Source organism: Crocodylus siamensis, chromosome 12 (assembly GCF_052110815.1).
Source record: "Crocodylus siamensis isolate JL-2025a chromosome 12, ASM5211081v1, whole genome shotgun sequence".
NCBI lineage: Eukaryota > Metazoa > Chordata > Crocodylia > Crocodylidae > Crocodylus > Crocodylus siamensis.
The window spans coordinates 21,747,403-21,762,197 of record NC_143406.1 but is presented as its reverse complement, the minus strand read 5'-3'; the positions used below and the strand labels follow the sequence as shown (position 1 = coordinate 21,762,197).

Below are 14,795 nucleotides of genomic sequence, written 5' to 3'. Positions count from 1 at the left end.
CACCCGTTAGGTATTGGGAGATTTATCAAGTCCCTTTTAGTCTTCTCTTCTTCAGAATAAATAATCCTAGTTCCTTCACCTTTTCCTCAAAAGTGGACCCTAATCATTTTTGCTGTTCTGTGATGGACTTTCTAATCTGTCCACATTTTTTGAAGTGTGGGGCCCCAAACAACACAGTACTTCAGGTGAAGTTTCACCAGTGATGAATAGAGTGGAAAAATCACTTCCCTTGATTTGCAGGCGACTGTCCTGTTGAAACAACTCATGCTGTTGCCTTTTTTGCAATAAGAGCATACTTTTGGCTTATAGTCTGCTAATGGTCTGCTGTACCCCCCACATCCTTTCTGCAGTACTGCAACCTAGCCAATCACTCCCCAGTTTATTTGTTCATGAAGTTATTGTATCCCAAGTGCAGGACTTTGCGCTTGTCGTTGAATCTCACCTGATTGTGGACTGTTTCTTCAGTCTGTTCAGGTCATTCTGGATCCTAGCCCTGCAGTCCATAGTGTCTGCAATTCTACCCAACTTCATGTTGTCAGCAAATTTGCTAAACAGGCACTCAATCCCATCATCAAAAACACAAACAAAGATATTAATACTAGACCCAGGACAGGCCCCTGAGGAACCCCACTTGATGCCCCCTCCGAGCTAGACATTGAGCCATTAATGATTACATGTTGAGTATAATGAACTGTTATGCAACCTTACAACACTTTTGTCTAGTTTGTATTTCCTTATCTTGTTAATCAGAATGTCATGACAGACTTTCAAAATGCCTTGACTTCAGGAAGGCTATCGCATCCATGGCTCTTCCCTATATGTGCTCCCCACCCACAGAGCCTGTCACCTTCCCATAAAAGGAACTCTAGTATTCAGACATCACTTGCTTTTGTGAATCCGTGATGGCTGTCCCAGATCCCCTTGTTCTCCTTTAGGTGCTTCACAGGGGATTCCTTGAGGGCCTGCTCCATGATCTTCCCAGGTAACGAGGTCAGGCTGAATAGTCCAAGGACCTGGATCTTTCTCTTTCCCTTTCTTAAAGATGGGTGCCATGTTTGCCATTTTCCAGTCATCTGGGAGCTCACCCAACCTCCATGAGTCCTCACAGAGGATTACTGATAATGCTGACATTATCTCAGCCAGTTCTTTCAGTAACCTAAGATGCATCCCATCTATCCCTGTAGACTTGAAAGCACCAGCTTCTCTAAGTGATCTTTAACCTGTTCTGCCTTCCTTCCCTGTCTTTGCTGCCAACTGCACTCATCATCTGGTAGCTGCCCTGTTTGTGAAAAGTGAAGTAAAAAATAGGGGTGCGCTGATAAAGATTTTCTTGGCTGATACCGATAGCTGATTATTAACCAACCATGGTGGCTGATGCCTATCTGATAATTGATGTAGTTTAAAATGCAAGGCATCTTGAAGTGCTGATAATTTTTTTTTTTTTTTTTTGGCATGCTCCAGCAGCTTCCTGCATCATGTGTATCAGAGTCCTGGCACTTAAAAATGGCAGCAGGGGCTCTTGAACTAAAGCTTATTCAGTGAGCTTCAGTTCAAGTGCCACCACCACCACTTTTAAGCATGGGGATGCTTTAAGTGAAGCACAGCTGAGTGGGGTGAGGGCTAGGTGGGCTGCATGCTGTGTGCTTGGGGCTCTCTGCACTGCTGCCTTTGTCCCATGAACCCCATGCCACCAGTATGCCCCCAGCCTGCTCAGCAGTGGGAGATGCAACTCACCACCCCCAGCGCTGCCACATGGGCAGGGTGTGTGTGGCCAGTTTGGGGCTCTTGAGGGGAAAGGCAGCAGAGAGCCCTGAGCCCACAGTGAGCAGCCTGCATCTGCCCCACGCACAAATCAGGGGGGGCACATGCCTTCCCATGCCTACCCCAGCAGGTGCACACAGTGGTGGGGAGATTGCCCCCCCCAACAAGTGAGCTGTCTGTAGCTCCATCCTGCTCCTTGCCCTGGCCTCGTGTCCCATGCGTTGCTCTGGGCTTCCCTGGCTCCACTCCCTCCCTCACCATGGGAGCCTTGATCTGCCCCCTCCTCCATGCCACTTCCCTCCATAGACTTACCTGGAGGGAGCTGGTCTCCATGCTGCCTGGCTGTTTTTCTGCCACGTGCATGTGTGCAGCTGCATACATGCACACGGTGCCCCGTGTCTTGCTTCTGGTTGCCTGCAAGGTACAACCTGCTGTTTCCTGAGGGAACTCAGGCATTTGGGGGCCCTGGCCCCATAGGGGAGAGGGAACCCAGGTGTCCAGGGTTCTGGCCAGAAGGCATAATTATTGGTAAATATTACCAGCTACATTGGTTTAAAAAAAAAATCTGATGGCTGATAATGCCATTTCCCCTCTTATCAGTGCCAATCCAATAGGCACTGTCTTTTTTTGTCTTTTCTGTCTTTTCTTTTGGTTTACATTGGTGCAGTGCTAGTAAAAATGCATTATATGCTTCAGCCTTCTTTGAATCATCCACATTCAGTAAGGGACTTCTGGTTCTCTGGTCTTTCTCAACATACTTAAAGAATCCCTTTTCGTTGCCTTTTGATTAACCTGAGGCTGGCATTTTCTCTTAGTTAGTACCCTCAGAGAGATTCTTCTCCCCTTTGCTTGAGCACTGTGTACCAAGGGCTAACACTTAAGGCAGGGGTGTCAAAATCATCTGGCCCTATGGGCCAGGTGAGTGGCATGGGGCTGGTCCACGAGCCAGATCACGCTCATGGCCCCTTTCCTCCCAGCATACTGCTGTTCCAGCTACTCCAGAGAGTAGCAGGGATCCCAGAATGGCCAGAACAGGCAATTCATTTAGTGTGGTCTGGCTAGAGTTGCATCTGAGTTGCATGTGGCAAATATTGGCCGATGGCCATTATTTTTTAAAACTTGTGCAGATTGGGAGAGGTCTGAAACAATTGGAAAAGGGCAAATCAATGCCCATCTTTAAGAAAAGGAAGGAGGAAGATCCAGGGAACTACAAACCAGTCAGTCCCTGGAAAAATCATGGATCAGGTCCTCAAGGAATCCATTTCCAATCACTTGGAGGGGAAGAAAGTGATTGGTATCAGTCAGCATGGATTAACTAAGGGCAGGTCATGGCTGACCAACCTGGTTGCCTTCTATGATGAGACGACTGGCTCTGTGGATGCGGGGACACTGGTGGATGTGATACACTTTGACTTTGGCAAGGTTTTTGATACTGTCTCCCACAACATTCATGTAAGCAAGCTAAGGAAACGGGCTGGATGAATGGATTGTAAGGTGGATAGAAAATGATGGAGCATCAGGCTCGGAGAGTAGTAATCAACGGCTCGATGTCTAGTGGGTAGGTAGTATCTAGTGGAGTGCCCCAGGGGTTGGTCCTTGGGCTGGTTTTGTTCAATATCTTCATCAATGAACTGGAAGATGGGAAGGAGTGAACCCTCATCAAGTTAGCAGATGACATCAAGTTGAGGAGAGAAGCAGATATGGGATTCAGAGCAACAGAAAAGGACCTGGGGGTTACAGTGGACAATAAGCTGAATATGAGCCAGCAGTATGCCCTTGCTGCCAAGAAACATAACCACATATTGGACTGCATTAGTAGGAGTGTTGCCACCACACTGAGGGAAGTGATTCTTCTTCTCTATTTGGCACTGGTGAGGCCACATCTGGAGTACCGTGCCCAGTTTTGGGCCTCCCACCATGGGAAGGATGTAAACAAACTGGAGAGAATCCAGCAGAGAACACTGAAAATGGTTAGGGGCTGGGCCACATGATTTATGAGATGCTGAGAGAACTGGGTGTATTTAGTCTGGGAAAGAGAAGACTGAGAGGAGATTTAATAGCAGCCTTCAACTACCTGAAGGGTGATTCCAAAGTGGATGAAGCAAAACTGTTCTCAGCAGTGGCAGAACAAGGAGGAATGGTCTCAAATTGCAGCAAGGGAAGTTTAGGGGATATTAGGGGAAACTTACTCACTAGGAGGGTAGCAAAGCACTGGAACAGGTTACTCAGAGAGGCTGTGGAATCTCCATCCTTGAGGGCGGTTTAAGATCCAGTTGGGCAAAACCCTTGGCTGGGATGATCTAGTTAGGGCTGGTCCTGCTTTGTGCGGGGGATAGGACTAGATGATCTGAGGTCCCTTCCAATCCTGATTTTCTATGATTCTGTGACCGTCTTGGCTGACTTGTGCCATATATGGTGTGTTGCATATGGTGGCCACTCCAGCCCATCTGTGACCTATGCTGTATGCACAGCATGTCCCAGCCTGCCTGGAACAGATGATGCATACATTGCAGTCCTGGCGCTGCTGGGGTGGGCACTGTACAGCACAGCTGCCACTGACCAAATTATGCATCACATGATGCCTGTTCTCACTTTAATGGAGCAGGTCCCAAATGGGTTGGAGCTGCCACTGGATCAGGTATGCTGGGGGGAAAGGGGTCCACAGGCCAGATCCGGACTGCAGACCAGCCCCACATCATAGGTGCATGCTGTGTCCCCTATGGTTCTGATCAGACCCAGAGGCAGCACCAGGGGCTGGATGGCAGGAATCTGCAGGTTGGATGTGTCCCTTGGGCCATGTTTGACACTCTTGACTTAAGGCCTCCCCTTCCCCTTTCTGGGACCTAGTCTCTACTGACCTCCAACCCAAACCTCAGTGCCCTGGTGTCCTTTCACAGCTGCTTGAGCTTTTCTGTCTTTTCTTTTGGTGGTACCTGAGTTCTTAGATTCTACTTGTGTTGTTCCTCTTTGCTACTATTCCCATAACAATTACTAATGATTAAACTCATCATTTAACCTGATGGCTTCTCAATAAAAATGTCACCTTAATGTGGCTGACTCTAGCTGGAACATGATCTGCTTTAAAGTATTTCTGAAGATTAGGACTAAGGCTGGGCCTTAAGCTGAAACTAGTGGCAGAGTTAGTTTACAGGGCTGATGTGCTCATTATGGCTGTGCTCATGAATAAGAACAGGCAATGTCATTCTCCATAGCTTGCAGGGCCCAGCCCTTATCTGAGGTAAGACTGAAGTTTGACCATCTGGGATGTGTTCCCTCTCTAGGCTCTGGGAAGACTAACAGGGTTGGGGTGGTGGAAGGGTATGTGGGGTGAAAAGGTAAGGAGCTAGTGTCCTGGCCAGTTCTGAATTTTTCCTGCCATGCTAAGGAGCAAGGAGAAATGTCTTTTTCTTCTGCTAAACACCCTGTGGACTTTCAGGCCTCTTTTGGGAGAGAAGCTATTTTCCACCACTCTAAGATGCAGTAGAGACATACCATGGCCAAGAACGAAGGACTGTGTGATCATATGAACAGTGGTCTGGCAAGGATGGCTCTTACATAACTGGCTGGTACTAGTTTTCACTGCCTTCTAGCGGGCAAGAGAGAATACAACTTGCTAGTGGGTTTAAATGGCTTGTGTGTTGAACAGTGGAGGTTTTATATTGTTCTGCTCTCTTCACCTTGAGTAAATAGGTTTTCCACTGAAATTGTCATAGCTTGGGCTGGAAGGGACCAAACCATCCCATAAAAACCATAATCTAAACTCTACATAAGATTATCATCAACCCTGAGGCAACACAGGCATAATACCATAACCTGCCAGAGGTAAAGCAGGGGAACCATGGCAGCCATTGTCCTGCTTCTACAAAATATTTTTAATATTTTGAAAGAAGTCCAGGGTAGAGAGCCAGGCTCCCCCTTACTAAGAAAGGCAACCCCCCCCCCCACAGTCTATACCAAGATGACCATGGGGTAAAATTTCATGACCCCAAACACGGCACTCAATCTGACCCTGAGTAGAGGGGCAAGACCTTCTGGCTTTGGTCCCAGAAAGCGACTGGGCCTGCCACTGCTAAGTTCCTAGCCTTGGCTGTAGTCAGCACCCAATGCCTCTGAGAGAGCTTAAAGACCCCCTGATATATACAGCAGAAAAGGTGGGGAACCAACAAAGCCCAGGAGCATGAAAATTAATCATGGTAGAACATGGGCATAGCTACACCTGGATCATACCTGACTGGTGACTGTCCAACCCCTTCTTGAACACCTCTAGAGATGGAGAGTTCACAGCTCCCCTCAGTCTATCCCACTGCCTCACATGAACAGCAAAGAAGTGTTACCAGATATCCAATCTAAACTTACTTTGCTGCAACTTCCAGCCATTGGTCGTCCTCTTCTCTACAGGAAGAGAGAACAGGTGCTCTCCCTCTTCTTCATGGCAGTCCTTCAGGTATTTGAAGACTGCAATGTACCCTCTTAAGCACCTTTTTAAGAAGCTGCATATGCCTAGCTCCTTCAGCCTCACCTCATATGACTTATTTTCCAAGCCCTTTATCATCTCTGTTGCCTGCTTCTGAACTCCCTCTAATGTCTCCATGTCCTTTTTAAAATGTGGAGTCCAGAACTGTACACACTACTCCAAATGAAGTGCTAATCAGTGCTGAGTAGAGTGGCACTATCACCTCCCATGGCTTGCATCTCATGCTTCTGTTGATGTATCCCAAAACCATGTTCACCTTTTGAATGGCTGCATCACACTGCAGACTCACTTTTCCATACAGCTGCCATCCAGCCAGCTTTCACCCACAGGGAGTGCATGGGGGAGCACATGCACGCCCTGACAGGCCGTGCTCCCTGCTTAGGTGACAGGTGGGGGGAGGGGAGGGAGCAGGCAGGAGCGCTGGTGCCCTCTGTGGATGCTGGCTGGGGAGTGGGAGCACCAGATGAAGTGCTGAGGCCACTTCCTGTTCAGCACAATTGGCTGTGGGGGAATTCCCGCCCCCCATGGCAAGATTGGCTGTGGGAGAATTCCCCCCCCAGTTGCTGGGGGGCATGTGCCCCCCTTCCCCACTAAGGTGGCACCAGTTGCCCATGGTCACCTATTTTATATTTGTTTTTTTGATTATTCCTCAAGCTGTAGCACTTTGTATTTGTTCACACTGAACTTCATCCCACTAGTTCTAGCCCAGATTTCCAATCTGTTGAGTTCTTTCTAAACTGTGCTCACATCCTCCAATGTGTTCACAGTCCTTCCCAGTTTTGTGTCATCTGTGACTTGCTCAAGCTTTCCCTGCCAGCATCTAAATTGTTAATAAACATATTGAACAGCACCAGGCCCAGGGCAGACCCCTGTGGCACTGCACTCAAAAAACCACTTGTCATTCTGATGTGGACCCAGTAATAATTACTAGGGACCTACTCAAATAACAATTTTGTGATTTTTGTGGAAACAGTGAAAAATGGCGGTTTTCATGATTGTGTGTGGAAGCACCAGAATAAAAACAAATTGCTAAAAATAAATGCTGGGAGCCCAGTGGCTCCTGTGGTCCAGCCTCACAGCCTTTTGGGGTTGGGGGTGGGAAAGGTTGGAAAACTGCTGGCACGAAGGTGAGTAGCCAAGGTGGCAGTCTCCCCTCCTCCCTCTGCCAATCAGTGGCAAGGGGTGCAACCACACAAAAGGTAGTCCTTTTGGCCAATCAGTAGTCCTCTTAGCCAATTTTAGCAGCAACTTGTGCAGCCACATTGGTCTCTTGCCATTCTTTTACTTTCCTCATGTTGGGACAGTTTCTTGTTGGGCTTCCAATACTTGTGCCTTTTAGATGCTCCCAGCCCTCATGGATTTTTTTATCACTTAATCTGTCTTCCCATGATATCATGCCTATTAGCTCCTTGAATTGAATGAAATCTATCTTTGTGAAAGCTAGTGTTCTAATTTTGCTGACCTCATGCTTTCCCTGTTTTAGGATCTGGAATTCTAGCATATTATGGATTGCATCCTCCCAAGTTACCCATCACCTTTACTTCCTCCATCAATTCTTCCCTGTTGGTCAGGACAAGGGCCAAAATCCTCCATACAACTTAAGAACTGGCTTGACATTTTACATTTGGCTGCATTGTTCTTCCAGCAGATATCCAGAAAACTGGTCTCCCATCAGTACCATTCCAAAGCTTGTGTATAGATTTGTCATCTGCTTAAAGAGAGCTGGATTTACTTTCCTCATGTTGGGACAGTTTCTTGTTGGGCTTCCAATACTCGTGCCTTTATGCTCCCAGCCCTCATGCTTCCCACCCTTATATTGGTGCCATGTCTTTTGCCTTTCATCATCCAAATGCAGTCTGCTTTGCTGTCTTCTTCCTCCTGAACCAGGGAACAATGTTATGTATTCCTGACGTAGAAGGCAACACCACCTCTTATCCCAAACCTGTCCTTCAGAGACTATAAGCCTTCATGTTGAAATTCCAGTCATAAGAGCTGTCCCACCATGTCTCTGTGATGCCAATTGGATCGTTTTTTTCATAGGCTGCAGCTTTCAACTTGTCTTCTTTATTCCCCGTATTTCTTGCATCTGCATATATGCCTTATGGTTTTTAAAATTCTGGGAAGTTTTTGCACCAAGTGATACAACTGGGAGCAGTGGGTCCCAAAGACTTGTTGAAGTATTGCCCATGTCATTTTAAATTTGCTAGAGTACATCATTAACCTGCTCTTTGTTCGCCTTTCATCCCACAATGCACGATGCCTCCACCCATTTTCCTGTAGCAAACAAGTTATTTTCTATAAAATGAAAAACTATGAATGAGAAGTGCTAGTGGCTAGCATTACTCTGGATCTATTTGCAAGAACTCCCCCTTCCATGTTTGAAGTGCCTAGTTTCTGCCCCACCCATCTAAGAGAATTCATATAGGTTCTTGAGCAGCTGCTGAAGCAGTGGAGAAGCGGCACAGCTGCCCAGAGGTAGGACGTACTGCTGTAAGAGGACAGCTGCTGGTTCAAACTGCCTGCAGCCAGTCACACAAGTTAGTTCCTTGAACTTTTTTCCAGCATGGTGGAAGGGAAAATGAGCAAGCCTCCCATAATAAATAAAGCATATTTGCCAATCACTAGTATGGAGATGGTAGCGTGATACACTACGGGTACCATAGGTCCAGCCAGCCTCCGTCATTCCAGCCTCCATGCTAAGAGGGCCAAAGGAGGGAACCGTCCATGGTTCTGGCAACAACAGGATGCAATCAGTGATCATCTCAGATAGATGGAGTGATGCTGAACAGAAGATTAGTTCAGCTCTTTAGAAACCATTTTGAGGTTTGCCAGGAGAATATAGCTCAAGGATGGGGACTTCAGTTACAGTACCTTGGACAGCAAGGAGGAGGTCAAGTTATCTGCAAAGAAATAACTTCTTTCATCCCCGTGCTCCGCTGGGATAAACAGCAGCTTTCATGACATGGCCATAATCTGTGAATGGGATAAGGCTGCTCTCAGGTTTCCTTTTCCATTGATACCCAAAGGCAAGCAACACCCATGCCCAATCTGAGCCATGCACTGGCTCAGACTGGGCATTATGGTGGAGTGGAAATGAAGAGGGCAGCTCCATCATGCTTGCATTAGTCAGGTGTCACTGCAATGGAGCCTCTAATGGCTCTTTTAAGGCTGAAGGTTGGCTCAGCTCTAGCGGGAGTGGCACAGTTGCTTTTGTGAAGGGGAACAGAGAACAGAATACAAGCGACTGCATTCCAGGTAGCTAACACAGTGCCTATCACCATGAGGGATGAGTAATGGCCCCTGCACAAGCCCTTTAGGGACTAGCAGTTTCTCTTCTACCTGTAACAGAAAAAGGCATAAACAGTAGCTAGAATGGAGTGCTTGAGGCTGAGCTTGGAGCAGCAGCAATAACACATGGGTGCACCCCGTCAATCTTTGAGATCTAGTGCCAGAATGGTGCAGAGACCAGAAGGCAGCCCAGGCAGGAGCACCAAGGTCTGCTATGCAGGGTGCACAGCAAATATCTAGGGAAGGTAATGCAGGTTCCTTCAATCATCTCTGAAGAGATGGCCAAGACTTTCACCAACCACTTTCCTAAAGGAAAGGCTTTGCAGCAGTGGCCCTCAGCATTCTCCTTACCAGTGCCAGAACTGTCAATCATGTTTAGGCAGATGGTCAATATGTCCCACCCCCAAGGAGAATGACCATCTCCCCACTGAGGGAGCACAAGGTGTAATGCTGCTTGTGGTAGGCAGCTTTCTGCAGGCACTAGCCGCAGTCAAAGTCTAGCTAAAACAAGAGAATCACAAAAGAAAAAGAATCTTTTTAATTGAAGACATTTAGAGAGACAGGCCAATAGTGGCAGCAAGATACTCTTCAATAAATAACAGGGTACAGTGGGGACATGATGCAGGCTGATGCTGTGTGTGGCTGACAAGCCTTCCAAATGAGGACAGAGTTTATAGGTGTACTGAAGCTAGGACAAGTTGCTGGTCTCTGGGCTTGCTCCACTTCAGTAGCATTTAAGGTTAGTACGTGCAACACAGAGGATACAAAACGGTTGTAACACTTCCAACCCAGGCAAACGTAAAAATGGAGATCAGTTATTGTACAGCTATTCAGAGAGACAATAAAGTGCCAAAGAAAACCCTGGTGCACAAGAAAGGGTCCTTAGTGTTTACAAAATCCTCAAGATGAAGTAAAAATGCATTTAAAGAAAAAGTCAGAGAAGAAGGAACCAACACAACAGGTGCTGCTGTGACTGGCTGCACATCCTCGAGCCTTCAAGGAAGTGAGGGATGTAGCCAACTGGAGATCCTGGCTCAGGGATCATTCACTGTCCTCAATGAACACCACACCAGTCACTATGCTGCAGTGCAGAATACATGATGGAGAACAAAAACTAAGCATTGGACTCAGTCTGCTTGGGTAGGGAGGTGGGGTTAAAGAACTGTCCCTAGGACTGGCTTCATGATTAGGAGCCTCAACACAGCTTCACTTGGACCCCTTTAAATTGGTAAATTCTTCCATATCATCTGCCCCACCTGGGAAGAGCCTGCTGACTGAGACCTAATTGGAACCAACATTTTAGGAAAGCTTCCAGCAGGGTTCTCACCAGCCCAGAGGGAAAGTGCTTTTCCAACCAGGGGATCTAGGTTACTAGCAATTAAATAGGGAGGAGACTGAAACTAGCCAATGCACAATGACTAGCAAAGGGCAAAGACTTTTTGCAAAGTCAGGAATGGGGAGCTCGGTCCAATCAGACCCAGAACCTCAGAGTGCTCTGATAGCAGGCCCTGCCTGAAGAATGCTGGTGATCTTACTGTACCTAGTGCCTACTTTAGGAGAATTTGTCCTGCATCTGCATGTGTTACTGCAGTTCCAACACACTGATCCTCCCCTTTTCACTTCCCAAGTTTTTCCTGTGTGAGAGAGAGCTGGTCCTGCACTTCATTTAGAGCCCCCTGTTAAAATGCAGCACTGGGACAAGTGCATGATGGGGGAGAAACTGAGAGGTTAAGTATGGAGAGTTCTGCAAGGCAACTACTACCCAAAGAAAAACCCATCCATGCTAAGATGACCAGGTTTCCTCTTCCTCCTGACAATAGTTTTTAAGAAATTCTACTTGGGTTCCAGCAGAAGTAGTAAAAAATCTCCCAGTCCACAAGTACGGTAGCATTGCAGTTGCTCTTGACTATAAAAAAACAAACTGAACAAATCCTGCAAACAGAGTCCAGGCCCCTTGCCTTAAGTTCAGAAGGACTTGCAGCTTCTCGGCATTCTGGAGAGATGTGCTGGCCAGATTACAGCCAATTTTCCATAGCCTGGGATTCTTCTTTCTTAGAGTCCAATACTCCACTGGGCCATGGGACACAGAGAACACCTCTCTGTATGATATCCATGGGTCCACCTGCTATCAAACTCTACGTAATGTAGACTTATGCAGCTCAGCCCCCACAAACACAACAAAAAGGACGAACTGCACTGCCCAAATAATACCCAAGGGTTTGCCAATGCCCTGGTTACTCTGATGGGGAAGTAGTTCTGGACTCCTATGACCCTTGTTCACTCCACTAAGCACAAGGGCATCAGCGGCAGAGAGTATCATTTACATCTGGATCAGGGAGATGAAAGGAAACAGTACGTTGGTTAAAATAAGAAGGTCAAACCAGAGATTCTGCTTTAGGGCTTGCTGACCCTTCAAGGGAGCATGCACGTGTTGCAAATCCAACTCCTCCCTCGGGAAACAACTTTACACCCAAAACTGGAAGCACCCTAGTCAACACACCTGAGTTTAGAAGCAAGGGATTCCCCCAAAGGAAGCAGAGCTGCAGAGGAAGGAATGCTGATTCACAGTTTGAGCAAGTGAAAACTGGCTGCCTCAGAGCACTGTTCAGCTGACTGGAACTGCCCACATCTCCCTCCTCCTCATTGCCAGTGGCAAGCCAGACTGACCCCAAGCTCTCCAGTGCTAGCTCTTGTGAGTGGTCACAGTCATCTCAGGTGGGGGCTCTCATTTCCTCTCTATTCTGAATGAGACATAAGTTACCCTCAAGGCCCTTCATGTTGACTGTCCCTGACTCATTTCAGTCTCTTATTCTGCAAGCTCTGCATTGCAGGAAAGATCCCCATTTGCAGATTTACCATGTCTGCACTGCAAAGCAGCACTAGGGACCATGCTCCTCTGTTTAGACCAGCCCAACAGTAGCTGTTCCCTGATCTAGACAAGGAAAGCCCAGCTATTACTTTGCATGCTTTAATTCAGAAACAAGCACATCTGTCCTGAAACTAGACTTGTTCCTGCAACAGGACAGAAGGAGCTACAAGTGCCAAGGTGAGCTGGAAAAGGAGGAGTGTCTTCCAGCAGAGGTTCTTTCTGCTGCCCATAAAGAGATGGGTACCAGCATCTCGGGCAGAGCCTGATTTAAGCACTTCCTGCAGTTGGCTCCTCACAGTTTGAGATGATGCTATGAAGCAAAACCTGCATTAAAAATGGGTGCCTTCAGCTTTTTGTTTAAGGAGGTTCCGTAGCCAAGGCTGCCCACTACTTAAGAGACTGGCAATGCCAGCAGCAGGGAAAGAAGCTATTCCCATTTCACTTGGGGATTAGCTGTCCTGATAAAACTTGGAGGTTGAGTTATCCTGTACTAGGTGTTTGCATGCATTTCAATGCTACCTGGAGGGCTTTGTCTTTCACTAAACTGAAGTTACTTTAGGAGGTCAAGTCTGGCCTGCAAAACCCCGACACTTTCTGTCTCCATAGGGACATTTATCTAGGGACTGGTTTAATATACTGAGCTGTGATTCTGCCCCCAACCCTACTGTCTGGGCTCATGCTTTAGCACAGGGCTGTCTGCTAGCAGCAGAATACTACACACCATTTTGTACAGAGCCTCCTCTGTCAGCTGAAGTCCCAGTTTCAAAATGGCTCTGTGGGGCTTAGCAAAGTGAGTCCAAGCCCTGTGAGGGGGAAGAATGGGCTCAGTACAGCAGGTGGAAGGGGGCTAGGCATTCACCAACATGTGCACTTTGCTCAGTTCCAAGTACTCCCATTAGCAGAGGTAAGGAGCAGGTAGAACTATTCCAATGTCATCCTAAGAAACACACACTCCTCTTTTATGGACTTAGGACCCATTTTTAAAAGCTAATGCAATAAGCAAGTAGGACCAGGGCCTTGTGAGCCCATGAGGAGAGAGGTATCCTGGAAAGATCAAATATTTCACTGCATTGATATAGCCACACAACAACAGGGTAGACGGGGGCACAGGGAAGAGGGGAGGAGGAGAAGAGTCCATAACAGAATTTGGGATACCAGACTCCTGCCAAGAGGCAATAAAGCTGCCCAGTGACACACTTCCTCCTGGCTTCCCCTGGGCTGAAACTCTACAAAGGAGCTGCAGCTAGTTTTCTTCAGTAGCAAAGAAAAGTTGCAGTGATCTTTGCACAAATCTTGTTCCTAAACATCCTGCTGAGGTTACCCCACATCTCAAGGGGAGATGCTGTGCAAGGGGGAAGAGGGGGCCTCACACCTGTTTCTCCAGGACTCTGGCTGCAGCAGTGGGTCTGCACACCCAAACCCATGCCTGGTCAAGTTCTAGCTCCGATACAGGCAGGCTGATCTATATACTGTAATTTATATATTTATATTTCACTATGAAACAGCGATTTCACTCCCAGCCTTCTACTTCAGTGCAGCCTGAACCAGATGCTGCTGTTGAAATCCTAAGGTGAGGGGGGGGAGCTGTTGCTCACACTCTCCCTGGGCATCTCAGCAGCAATTTTCTTCCTGTGACTGGACAGAAGCTGTTCCTAGCATCCACACAGACTCAGTAACAGGATGAGCAAGGACAGCTCCAAAGGAATGCACCCATTCCCCACCCACCTTCAGGAATGAGGATGTGGCTGCCCCACCTCCACCCCTGGCATTGGCCCCTAAGTGTTCCATGGACTCTAATGTGGCTGGTTGGTGTCTGCCAATTAGCCTCATGGCACATTCCCTTCAGTATCTATGGGTTAGCAAAGCAGATGACTGCACTGCATATGCAGCTACATGCACCTATTCAAGTGGCCAAAGGCACGGGGAGTAACAGTGGAAGTGAAACGCACGCACAGACCTGTGATAACAAAGGCCCCTGCTTGGAGCACAAGGATGTCTGACAGGACGAGTGACTGTCAATCTGTGCAGTGCTGCTTGAGGCTTTGGGTCAAGTTGATGAGAAATCAGGACTATGGCAAGTCAAGTACAAGGTCTGCCAGATCTTGGTCAATCCAAGGAGCAAGGGGTCAACTCCAAGGGGCTAGGGCTGACAACTGGAAGCCAACATCACTGGAATCAGTGCAGAGCAGGATGGTTCAGAAGATGAAGGGAAGAATGATCCTATCAAAAGACAAGAGAACAGCCACTGGGTAATAATGGGAAATCCATTATTTCCATGTTAAGCACCAAAGCCAGACAGAGCCAGTGCCATGAGGAGCAGAGTCCAAGGGAGACATGTTTCATTCAGTGGGCAGCAAATGGATAATGTTTTACTAATTACCAACTCAGGAGGGAGTTCAGGGA

The 14,795-nt window shown here is 47.5% G+C and overlaps 1 protein-coding gene across 1 annotated transcript in view; it reads right to left on the bottom strand.

Annotated features, from left to right (window-relative positions):
• Positions 1-10,038: 10,038 nt before the first annotated feature.
• Positions 10,039-14,795, bottom strand: part of NAA60 (N-alpha-acetyltransferase 60, NatF catalytic subunit) — a 38,527-nt gene continuing 33,770 nt past the window's right edge. The window contains exon 7 of the mRNA XM_090024617.1: positions 10,039-14,612. The gene's annotated coding sequence lies outside the window, so the exon portion shown is untranslated. The remainder of the gene's footprint in view (positions 14,613-14,795) is intronic.